This window comes from Notothenia rossii (assembly GCF_949606895.1).
Source record: "Notothenia rossii genome assembly, chromosome: 11".
NCBI lineage: Eukaryota > Metazoa > Chordata > Actinopteri > Perciformes > Nototheniidae > Notothenia > Notothenia rossii.
The window spans coordinates 24,893,788-24,906,102 of NC_136910.1; positions in this window are offsets into that span (position 1 = coordinate 24,893,788).

The following is a 12,315-nucleotide window of genomic DNA, read 5'->3' on the forward strand; positions in this document are numbered from 1 at the left end:
AAATCTGGTATATTCATTTTAATGTCACCTTATATATATTCATGTGTGTTAAATTTGAAGGGACAAAGTATCTTTTTCCTCCCCCAATATATTGAGGTGAAGTCCTTGTGTATAGAGAGAGAGGTGAGAAGGGGACACCCTTATTTGGGAATAGGGCCAGACGCTGGAATGTTTCCCTCGTAAAAGAAGGGTGTGCTTACACAGGCTTGAAGCAGATGTGTGTGTGTTTTCATTGCAGTAAATAGATCTGCTACATGATTACTGGTCAAATATACCTCTGTTCTTATTCTTTCATGTGTGGGTACTAAATGGCTACAAACATTGTGGAGAAATTAGCTTAAACATCTTTCATTACTCTATATGAAATGGAAGCAGTTTTTTATGACAGGGACGAGAGAGTTGGGGGAGGTAGCGCATTCCGAGGAGTTTCAGCATGTCAATTGTCAGGGGAATCGACTTGTTTTCAATAGAGGTGTGTGGTTGGTTACTTTGTATTAATAATAACAGTATGTGTAAAGGAAGCTGGAAATATACAATGTGAAACCTTTTATTTGAAGTAAAGATGTGAACAATAGTTCAAACAAATGGAGGGGCTATAGGACAAATGAGTGTGTTCTCTGTAGGTAAGCCTGTGTGAAGTTTGACTATTTGAAAAGCATCTCTAATACTGCTTAAGAGCATAGGTAATGTGTTCCTCGTTACTATTGATATGAAAGTAATTAACATGTATTACGTATATTTAGCCAACTATAACAACTATATCTTAAAACATACTTTTAACTTGTGTGTGGCAGCCTGAGGCGGGAAGATGGACTCAGGGACAAAGGGCCATAAAGGAGATGTGTGTGTGCTGGCTACAAGCTGCTGTGTCGCACTGATTGGGTGCGACAGGCCATGTGTTGGTCTCTGCCAATAAGATGACCTCTGGGGGAAAGCAGGCACACACCTCCTCCTGTGTTTTAGTATGAAAGACTGTGTTTTCCTTTGGTTCGCGCTCTTGTTTTTCACCGGCCGTTCCTGAGACCTGTCTCACACGTGGTAGAACCTGAGCCCGGAGTACTCTGCAGAGTGCTTCGTGATTTCTTTGTATTTGTATTTGTATCGTTACTGTATATCATTAAAGCAAGATTATTGTTTAACTTGTATTCTGGTGTTTCTTAATCCCTTTATTTTCCCGAATTCACCCAGCTTAGCAAACGACACGCGGAGACGAGGTTGGTTTTCAACATCCTCCAAATCTCCAACATTATTTAGCACAGAGTATGATATCCGTGACATATGGATCTTAACAAAGTTCCGCTGTACATCCAGCGTACTGTATCTGACTTTATTTCACATGAGCTCCAGTGTGGAACCCCACTGCACCTCCTGGTGGATCAATGATCCATTGCAGCTGGCTTCATTATAAATACATTTATCTATCACGGGGGCGGTCTCAAGTCAAGCTGGAGGTTTTCCCTTGAGCGAGGGCAGATCACGTACCAATCACGGCCCTCGCGTTTCAAACTGTCCGAAATGAATCGCTCCATCTGTAAGATTGGGTGCAAAGTTTTCCAGGTCGGATGCGTAAGACTAAAAACGAGGCTTTCAAAGGAGGTATAATTAAATTTTTGTTTAGTATTGATAAGTAAACTTGAGTCAAAGATTGCTGCAACTCCACCTCCTCGGCCCGTACCTCGGGCAATATGAGTATTGATATGGCTGGGTGGAGTGGCCTCATTTATGCTGACATATTCTTCATGTCTCAACCAAGTTTCAGTGAGACAGCATATATCAATATTATAATCTGATATTAAATCATTTACCAATATTGCTTTAGATGCTAGAGATCTTATGTTTAAGAGACCACATTTAATCTTCCTGTTTTGTTGCACTGTAGTAGTTGTTACATTTACTTTTATTAGGTTATTATGTATGACACTTTTATTAGGTTTTACCTTAAATTGTCCTTGGGCAGACACACACACCGTTAATATTGGGTATTTTATTGGGTTCGGGATTCCTATGGATGACTGCCCAGGAGAGAGCGCAGAGAAGCGTGTAAGACTGCGACTCTGCCTCCTGGTCTCAACTCCAGTTTGTCATGGATTAAGTCCACAAAGCCCTGAACTGTTTGCCGAAATGAGATTTGCACCTTCCAAAGTAGGATGAATGCCGTCTCTCTTAATCAGACCAGGTTTTCCCCAGAAGGCTGTCCAATTATTTACGAAGCCCACATTGTTTGCTGGGCACCACCAAGACAACCAGCGCTGAAATGATGACATGCGGCTATACATGTCATCATTGATCAGATTGGGGAGGGGACCAGAGAAGATTACGGTATCCGACATTGTTTTAACATAACTACACACCGACGCCACATTAAGTTTGGTGCATTCTGATTGGCGTAAACGAACATCATTACCACCGACGTGAATAACAATCCTACTGTATTTACGTTTATTTTTAGCCAGCAGTCTAAGATGCGCCTCAACGTCGCCCGCTCTGGCCCCCGGAATGCATGTGACTGTGGAGGCTTCGGTCTCTAAATTCACGTGTCTCATAATAGAGCTACCAATAACCAGAGTTGGCTTCTCAGCGGGTGTCTTGCTGAGTGGGGAATATCTGTTAGATACGTGAACGGGTTGGTGGGGACCTGCGGGTTTCGCGTTATGCCCCTTCTGAACAGTCACCCAGTCTCCCTGCTGCTCGGGAGTTGCCGGGGGACGGCTAAGAGGAGCTACCTTTTGCCGGTCCGCACCGGCTAACATGGGCTTTACTGTAGCTGAGTTATTTTCTAAGATGCGGAGCCGGGCTTCTATGGCTATGATTCCCGCCTCCAACCTAACAACTATATACATTTAACACATGTATCGGTACCAATAAAGGAGGTAGGGAAGTAACCAAACATGAGACAGTTAGAGCAGGAAATAGCACCTGAGGGTGGGGAAAGAGCCATGGCTAGCTATCAAGCTAAAGTAGCTACCGTTAGCAAACCCGAAAAGAGTGTAGGCAACTGTGGAGTTACAGTCGCTAAGAGAAGGAGAGTTGTGAGTGCTTAAGCTGTAGTAACGTGTGATTACAACATCAGGCAGTTGCCGTGATCAAGAGTTTTAAAAAGATCGATTAAGTTAAGATAATAAGCTATCAGCAACAGAACAGGCACACGGGATACCCGGAGATGACAACAACAACCGGAAGTTACAACATGCTTACCGCAATAGTGGTCCGTTGCTGAATCGAATGCGTGTGAACGGAAAGAGACGGTGTGTTACTATTACGTACAGTGGAAATCAGTTTGCCAGAGCAGGTCAGTCCAGTGTGCATGTTCCTCAGGGTCTCAGCAGTTACAGGTGAGGTAAAGAAAATAAAAGAGAAAAAGGTCATGCAACACTTTAAAGTAACAACACTGAATAATTATCTCTTTTAATAATTTTCTCTCAGTAATCACTCAACTACTGTCTTTCCAACAAACAGATTGACTCACTCTCACTATCATCACAATGAAACACGTCCAGAAGAATGTCATGCAAAGCTGCCTGCCTTCCTTCCTTCGACTCTCCCTGAACTGCCTGATCTTTTAATTTTCAATGTTAACCATTTGTGCAGATAGCATTAAGTAGAAAATATGCTAATGTAAGGTGACCAGATTTTCAAAATTAAAACCGGGGACATTTTGAGTTTTGCGGTCAATATATCATTAACATATCCAATTTTCTTCGCTGTTAAAGAAAAAAGGGGGACAATTCTGGTTCAATGTAATTCGAACATTTGAACTGTTGGATACAAACAGAAGCAAGATAGCTCATATATGAGACTTCAGAGGTCTTTTATTTTGAAACTGTACATCAGATTGTCCCGATTCTCTCTGATTGACTAGATGGGGTGTCCTGCTATCACCCTGAAGTGAAATAAGTCTTTGATACTGGATAGTTTTTGTTTTATTCTTATCTAAAAACAGAGGGATGATAGCTCATATATGAGACTTCAGAGGTCTTTTATTTTGAAACTTTACATCAGGTTTTCCTGATTCTCTCTGAGTGATTAGATGGGGTGTCCTGCTATCACCCTGGAGCGAAATAAGTCTTTGATGATTTGATAGTTTTTTATTATTCTTGTATAAAAACAGAAGGACGATAGCCCATATATGAGATTTCAAAAGTATTTTATTTTGAAATTCTACATCAGACTGCCTGATTTGCTCTGATTGACTAGATGGGGCCTCCTGCTATCACCCTGAAGTGAAATAAGTATTTGATTGACTTCGAATGACTCTTTGATTATGGATGGTTTTTATTAAATAATAATCAAAATATTATCAATCGATCTAATTTGAGATTTTAAACAGCATACATTTTAATAGTCACCCAGTGAAAATGTCAGATATGTCTTCATATCTGTATCCTTACATTTTACATTCACTCAGTTATAATGTGGTAGTTATACGTAGTTTGTTTTAAATTATTATTGATCACATTATATAGTAGCCTACATATTTCTTAATTTAAGCTCCAGTATATATGAATATGTTTGGTGTGTTTTTTAGGTATATTTGTTATTGACCGAGTAAACACTTTTGTGATTACAACCTGGTACAAAGCACACAGGCATCTTGTAAAAGTGAATTTATTGAAGCAATCTCTTATATTTATTGGAGGGAATAAATCAGTCTTCTTCTTCTTCTTTGCTTTGCGAGTCGCAACCAGTCTTGGAGCATTATCGCCTATGACATCACTTACGCGACCCAGAATGCATTTGGGATTTGTAGTCTTTCTAGTTGCGTATTTTTCATAGTCTTATATTTCAACAGTTTTACGAGAAACTGTCACTTTTTTTACATGGAAATGATTGTTTAAGATTGACAAACATCATATGTGTCATTCGTGGCACAATTCAAACGGGATCCAAAGATAACTTTTCTCTCTCCATTGACTTCAATGTATAATTTTCCGTTTCCCGGGTCCCATGGACCCTGTCTATACCCATAAAGGTATTCTGACATCCTAGGTACCACAAACGAACACAGGGGGGCAGTATAAACAATGCAAATCAACCTTAATGATGTATATTGAACAGTTTCACTTAGAAACTAATAATCATCTTCCAAGAAAGGCAACACACAGCTGTTCTTTCAGCATCTGGAATAGAGGACAGCATTTGGAAACAGCAGATCAGATCATCGGAGAATGTACAGAATGAAGATAAGAAAAAACATTTTGTTATTAGGCTGGTGGCAAACAGGACTGGGAGATGACCACAGGACTGGAAGATGACCACACCTGGATTTTTGCAAAATCCTGTCTTTCTTAGATATTAAGATGATCTCTATACCATCAGGTTGACAGTGTATACTACAGGTTTGACTCACTACACTTTTGTAGCCAGGTTAAGAAACAACTTTATTCTACATGCAAACATATCCTGTGATAACTGGCCTCGGTCGAAGTCAGTCCCTGTAGTCATCACAACAACCCTGATCTACCTATATTTCATGCATATGGATGGGATTGTTTCCTGTCGCATGAATGCCACCTGTGATTTCTTCTCATAGATTAAACATCAGCCTTGAACCGAGGGGGAAATTAGATGCTTCCTCTGTCAGGGTGCATGATGGACGGCTGTGGTGGAAGTGTGTTGTAAATACAGAGATACATTTTCATAAATTAATGAGGAACCCCTAAAGTGTTTATATCATAGACATGTACTGAGATGGGAGGCGGTACTTGAAACTAGGGTGGAGCTGAAATCAACTTGTATTAAAAATTCGAATTGCTCAGTGTTGTCTGATGGGGGATTGTTTTTGATTGATCATATATTGGAGCAGTAGTGGAGCACTAAACTGACGTTATACTTCCAGTTTGAATTTCTTTTAAATAAATAAAGCTGGTATTCTGTATATTTCTTCTTTTCAACAATCCCAGCGATATATTGATCATTTTAAACAATTACAATGTTAATACAACAAAACAAAAAAAACAATCAACTATACACAGAAGAAAAATAGAAAAGGGTAAAAAAGACAGATAAAACGAAGATGAAGGCTGGTAAATACTAATATGAGTTTGTATTTTGAGCACAGTGCATCTACAGTATGAGTTTCATTTAGGGATTGTCTACAGTCGGTGCCACATGACTATAAACTGCAGGTCTTTAGTATTAATAGCAGCCAATAAAAACCCATATTAGTTCAAAATGTATTTTAGTGCTGGGCTGTGCAGAAACACATCATATACCTATTTATTTTGAGCGCAAACATAATGTAATAACTGTGATAATTGTGTGTCCACTTTGCTGGCAGTTATAGTGTGCCTGAATGAAACCATCTCAGGTTTCATTAAAGTACATTCTAAATCAAATGCTCTGAAGACTAAAGGAATGTTCTTTTGTCTCTCCATGTGAGATTAAAGAAAAACATGTCTCAATTATATTCAAATTTCTTTATTAGGATAAACCCCTTGAGGTGAATCACCTCGTTTTCAAGGGGGTCCCAAGAAAACAAATAACAAACAAGTACAACATACAAACAACATTCACACACATACATCGGAAGAAATAACCAAGAAATTACAAACATTCAGCCTAAGCATACAGCACATGGTAATACATTATAGGCGGTTACATTGAATGCATATCATTGGGTAGAGTAAAGTAGAGTAGCTGTACTATATATACAAAATCATAACAATAAAGACTTAGAAATAAAGACTTAGAAATGGGCAATAGGTGGGTCATCTCATGAGGAGATGGTGAAATAAGATGGAGCCTCAACAACCCTTAAACAATAAATAAAGTACTTCAGGTCATACAAAAACATTCAACCTTGAGGTGAGACGACAATGCACGCTTGAACAAAGTCAGAGTAGGGAGAGATCTGATGGTAGCAGGTAAGTTATTCCAATCAGCAGGAGCTTTAAATTTGAAGGCTCTTTTGCCAATGTCCTTTTTAACTAGAGGAACGGTGAAGAAGAGCTGAGAGGTATGTCTAACTTGGTGGGTTGATGTAAAACGAAAGAGATAATTATCTGCTGTTTGCATTCTCTGCATTTATTTAATGTCTTTCAAAAACTGAATTGAAATACTAAACAGATTACTACCTACATACACACTGATATTTGATCCTTTCTGTACACAGACACAACCTGCTTTGTGACAATCCTCATACTGATTTAGTTTACCAAGTTAAGTAGGAAATATTTTAAGCAGTTAACATTTGGTTATAGTTTTCTTTTGTCAAGGAAATCAGTGTTTTTCAATCTCATTCATGTGAATATTTTCATTAAAATTGATCATTTCATATACACCCATCCATTATATGAGAGGTAAATATAGAGAGGTCTTATAGAAGGAATAGACTTTACTGATGGCCTGAAGCTGATTTATGGAGTAGTGTCACCACCTGCTGGTCCTATGAATGTATTGTTAGTCTGATTTCAATGTTGCTCCAAGATTTGTGACAACTTAATATTTTAATTCATGAAATAAGAAATTGATTAGGAATACTTATATAAACATAAGAAGCAAGCCAGAATTAAAGTTAAAAAAATATGTATACAAACATAAGAATGTAAAAAAAATCATTTTGATTAATAGTATAAGGAAAATAAAAAAAATCAAGATATTAATATAGTGGAAGGATTAAAAACTATTTTAAAATAGATTTTAAGAAAATCTTATGCATTTATCAGTAGTATTTTTTACTGACTTTTTGATCGATCAATGCTAGACTATTTTAGAATTGTATTACCAAAATTAGTTTTAAAATCTTCCTAAAAAAGCCATTACACTTGTTGACGATTACTATATCTTCACGCAAGAAATGAATCAAGACATTTCAAATTCAGGAAAGTGAACCTCTGACAGGCGTAGGTGAACAGAACATGGTGTGTCTACTTTTAAATTGTTTTACACACGGCTGGATTAAAAGATAAGCAAACCAGCACACCGCCCTTCAGCCTCAGACATCCAGGGGCCCATAAAGCACCAGGGGCCTGTACTACGAAGCTGGTTCAACCTAACCTGGATATGTTTGAGTCAGCCGGTTGGCCTAATCCAAAACATACGCGCTCTCGCTAAACGGTACTACGACACGGGTTATCAAGTGGATCGCTATTATCTAGTAGATGTTCTATATTGTATAAGGCTTCGCCCTCTAAGGCTATCGCTATTGGGTTAAGGGCGAAGCAGGATGTAGTCTACTCCCCACTGGTTCCGTCCGTTACCAGAAGCACAAAACACACCTACTCAGTTAATAACCCATGTCCATTTCGTCCTGTGTAAATGGAGCATCAAATTCCCAGGGAATATAGCATTTAAAAAATGAATATTCTCCATCAGGGAACGAGGGTAGGCTTACTTAGGCTACCTGTCGTTTATAAAAGATAGAGACCGAGTCTCATTAAATAAAACGATCAAAAGAGGGGGAAAAGGGCAGCTCTCTCAGTGCCTACAGGCAGGAGAGAGGGCACGCAATTAAAAACCCCGACATTACTCATTCTGACAGGCTATTCAGTAATGAATGTGTCAGAGAGGAATGGGAGACATCCCTCAAATAAAAAAGAATAAAAGAACAGGGTGAAGACCAAGATGCAGCAGTGCAAATGTCTTCCACTGTCATTCCTCCGTGCAACGCCGTAGAGGTTGAAATTCCCCTGGTGCTGTGCGCTGTAATGTTCTCCGGGGGATCCAACCCAGCGGAGACATACGCCTGTGACACCGCTTCAAATAGCAAGTGTGACAGGCGCTGTGTAGATAGAGGCTGCCCTAATGAGCGCTCTCTATAATGTACAAACAGACGCTGGGATTTGCGTAAAGCAGCCGTGCGTGCAATATAGCATGCCAGCGCGCGCACGGGACAGAGGAGATGAAAAGTGGCTTCTTCCTCCGATGTGTGAGGAGGGGGAAAGAAGCCCTTCAAGGTTATCACTCTTGATCTAAAAGCGCTTGTGATCACCTTTGGCATAAACGCCGGGTTCGGGCGCAATACAGCTGAGCTGCCATCTCCTTGGATCTGGAGACATGACGGAGCCACCGAGAGAGCAGACAAGTCACTCACCCTTTTAGTCAGAGCTAAGAGCAGAGCTACTTTGGCTGACAAAAACTTCAGGGGAACCTGATATAAAGGTTCAAAAGGAGCTTTACCCAGTGCGCGCAGCACTACAGCCAAATCCCATTGAGGCGCTAAAGCGCGTGACACCGGTCTGAGTCTCTGCACTCCTCATAGGAAACGTTTTGTCAGAGGGTGACTAAACACCGTGCTGATCTCAAAACCTACGTGGCATGAAGAAATGGCAGCGGCATGTGTTTTTATCGTGCTATAGGCCAAATTCCTGTCCAGCAACAGCTGGATGAATGACAGCACGTGAGGCAGGGGACACGTAACGGGGTCCAAGCCTTTCCCTACACACCAACGCTGGAACGCTGTCCATTTGGCTGTGTAAGATGCCCTGGTGGACGCGGCCCTAGACCCCTGAATAGTACTCACAACATCTTGAGAGAGGCCAAGCCTCTCTAAGTGTTCCCGCTTAGGGGCCATGCCCACAAACGTTGGCCTAACATTGGCTGACTGCTGATCGCTCCCTCCACCTGGGAGAGAGCATCCCCCCGCCACGGAATTTCCCACGGTCTCCCTGACAGCATCCGCTGTATGCAGGGAAACCAGGACGCTCCCGTGCGCTCCGGGGCTATTAAGACCGCTATCAGCCGCTCCTCCTGCACTCGGCCCAGGAACCGAGGGATCAGAGGGACTGGTGGGAAAGCGTACAGTAACACCCTGGGCCAAGTTCTGTCCCTTCTCAGGGAGAACCAGAGAGCACATTGCGCGTTCCCGCGAACAGATCCACCTCCGCTCTTCCGAAACTGCTCCATACCTGGGAGACCAGCTCGGGGTGGAGGCTCCAGTCCCCTTGTCGAGGACCTCTTCTGGCCATGAGGTCTGCCCCTCTGTTCAGCTCGCCGGGAATATATACTGCTCTGACAGAGAGTACGTGTGTGCGCGCCCAGCACAACAGCCTCCTGGCTGTGTCCAGCAGCTGCGCTGATCGTAAACCTACCTGATGATTTATGTATGTATATGCCTTGTTGTCCATTCGAATCAACACATGATGATTCCACAGTAACGGGGCGAAGTGCCAGATTACTCTCCATATGGCGAGTAATTCCAGCGCGTTTATATGAAGGGACATGTGAGGCGGCCACTGTCCCCCCACTGCCTGCGACATGCATGTTCCCCCCCACCCTGAGAGCGATGCGTCTGTAAACACCGAGGTGTGTGACGTCACTCTGCCAAGGGGAACCCCCACTGACAGGACGTGGGGATTTTTCCAGTAGGTCAGATCTAAACCTACGGACAGAGGAATGTACACCATGCGTCTCTTCTGACGCACGGGGTCGATGCGCAGGCGAATAAACCACCTCTGAAGTCTCCTCATGTGAAGGAGACACAGGGGGATCACCACGTGAGCAGCTGACATCATGCCCAACAGCTGCATCACGGAGAGGGCTGTCACCATCCTGCCGGGTGTGACGCGCCCGAGGAGAGCTGTCAGATCCTCCACTCTCCGCTGTGAGAGTCGTGCTCTCATGCGGGCTGAGTTGAATTCCACCCCCAGATATATGATAATCTGGGAGGGAAGAGGACAGCTCTTCTCCAAATTGATTATGAAACCCAGGCTTGACAGGTGAGATACAAGTTGTACCGTCTGTAAAGCAGCTTCCTCTCTGGAGCGGGCCAGCAATAGAAGGTCGTCCAGATAAAATAACACTCATCCCTCTTCTGCGTAGCGGCTCCAGCGCCGTCTCCACACACTTTGAAAAAGTGCGTGCAGCCAGAGAATATCCGAACGGCAGTCGATTGAACTGGTAAACTATTCCCTGGAATGAGAAACGCAGGGATTACCTGTGTTTTGGGATGATGGTTATGTGGAAGTAAGCATCCTTCAGGTCAATGGAGTTTCACCAATCTCCCTGGTGAACACACTCCATTACCTGTTTGATTGTCAGCATATGAAACGGTCTTTTCATTATCACCCTGTTGAATGCTGACAGATCTAGGATGGGTCTCATCCCCCCGGTCTTTTTCGGGATAAGAAAATAACGGGAGAAAAACCCCAGATTTTCCTTCCCCTGAGGAACCCTGGAAATTGCTTTCTTTAACAGGAGTCTCCACAGCTCTGACTGGAGCGCAAGACACTGTTCTTGGGATGACAGGAGCGTTTCCTGAATCCCCTCGAACTGCGGGGGGGGGGGTAAGGCAAATTGCAGAGAGTACCCACTGCTGATCAGCCTGCTCATCCATCCATCCATTAAACATAGCTCCACTCCACTCTGAGCACCGCTCTGAGAGCGGGCGTACCTGTTTTTGTTGTGCTGTGGTAGTCATGGTGACAAGCCATGCCAGAGCCCTTGCCGCCGTTGCCCGTGAAGCAACCCAAGGGGGGCCCCGCCCTAAAGGGCTTTGAAGGGGTCTCCACACGCTGCATCACACACCGGCTCTCATCCTGTCTCTGTTTAGGAGACGGCTCATAAACAGGACCCTGAGGCACCTAGCGTGACGCCTTATGTCGTCTGCCTGCTCCGCGGCAGACTTCATAGACTCCACCATGGTGTGGAACTGTGGCCCAAACAGTCTGTCCGGACCAACTGGAGCCGCCAGCAGCTCCTTTCCTGCACCCTCCGGTATATTCCCCTGCTGTATCCAGAGGTACCGTTGAACCTGTGTCGCCCATGTTGCAATCCGCGCCTATGAGACTGCGACTGCTGCGCACAGGGTAAGTGCAGTACTAGCCGCCTTACCTATCTCCTCAGCCTTCACTGAGGACATAGTTTTAGACTGCTCGGATATTTCCACCATGGAGTTTGACAGCAACGCTATATTGTTTGCCGCCGCCGACGCCTGGAACGCACACTGATGCATGCGATCAGTCTGTCGGGCGACAAACCGATCTTTGGCGGCCGCCAACATGGGTTGCCGTCCGGAAACCGTGCTGGCCTGCCTAGCCCCAAAGAATGCCGTGAGGTTCGGCTCTAGAGGAGGCACGGTCGTGAAATTCACGTCCGTGAATCCCTCCACTCTCGTGAGGGGCACGTATGTCCCTATCGGAGCTTTCATTGCTCCAGGGTCCCTCGCTGCCCCCCCCTGGTACTTCCTTATGGCCGGGAAGCGTGGCTAGATCGGGTCACTCCTAACCAGTGTTGGGCAAGTTACTTCCAAAATGTAATATATTACATATTACTTATTACTCTCTTTTGAGAGTAATAAGTTACATTACAATATTACTGTCTCTGAAATGTAATGAGTTACACTACTTTAGTTACTTTTTAGTTACTTTCACCAAAATA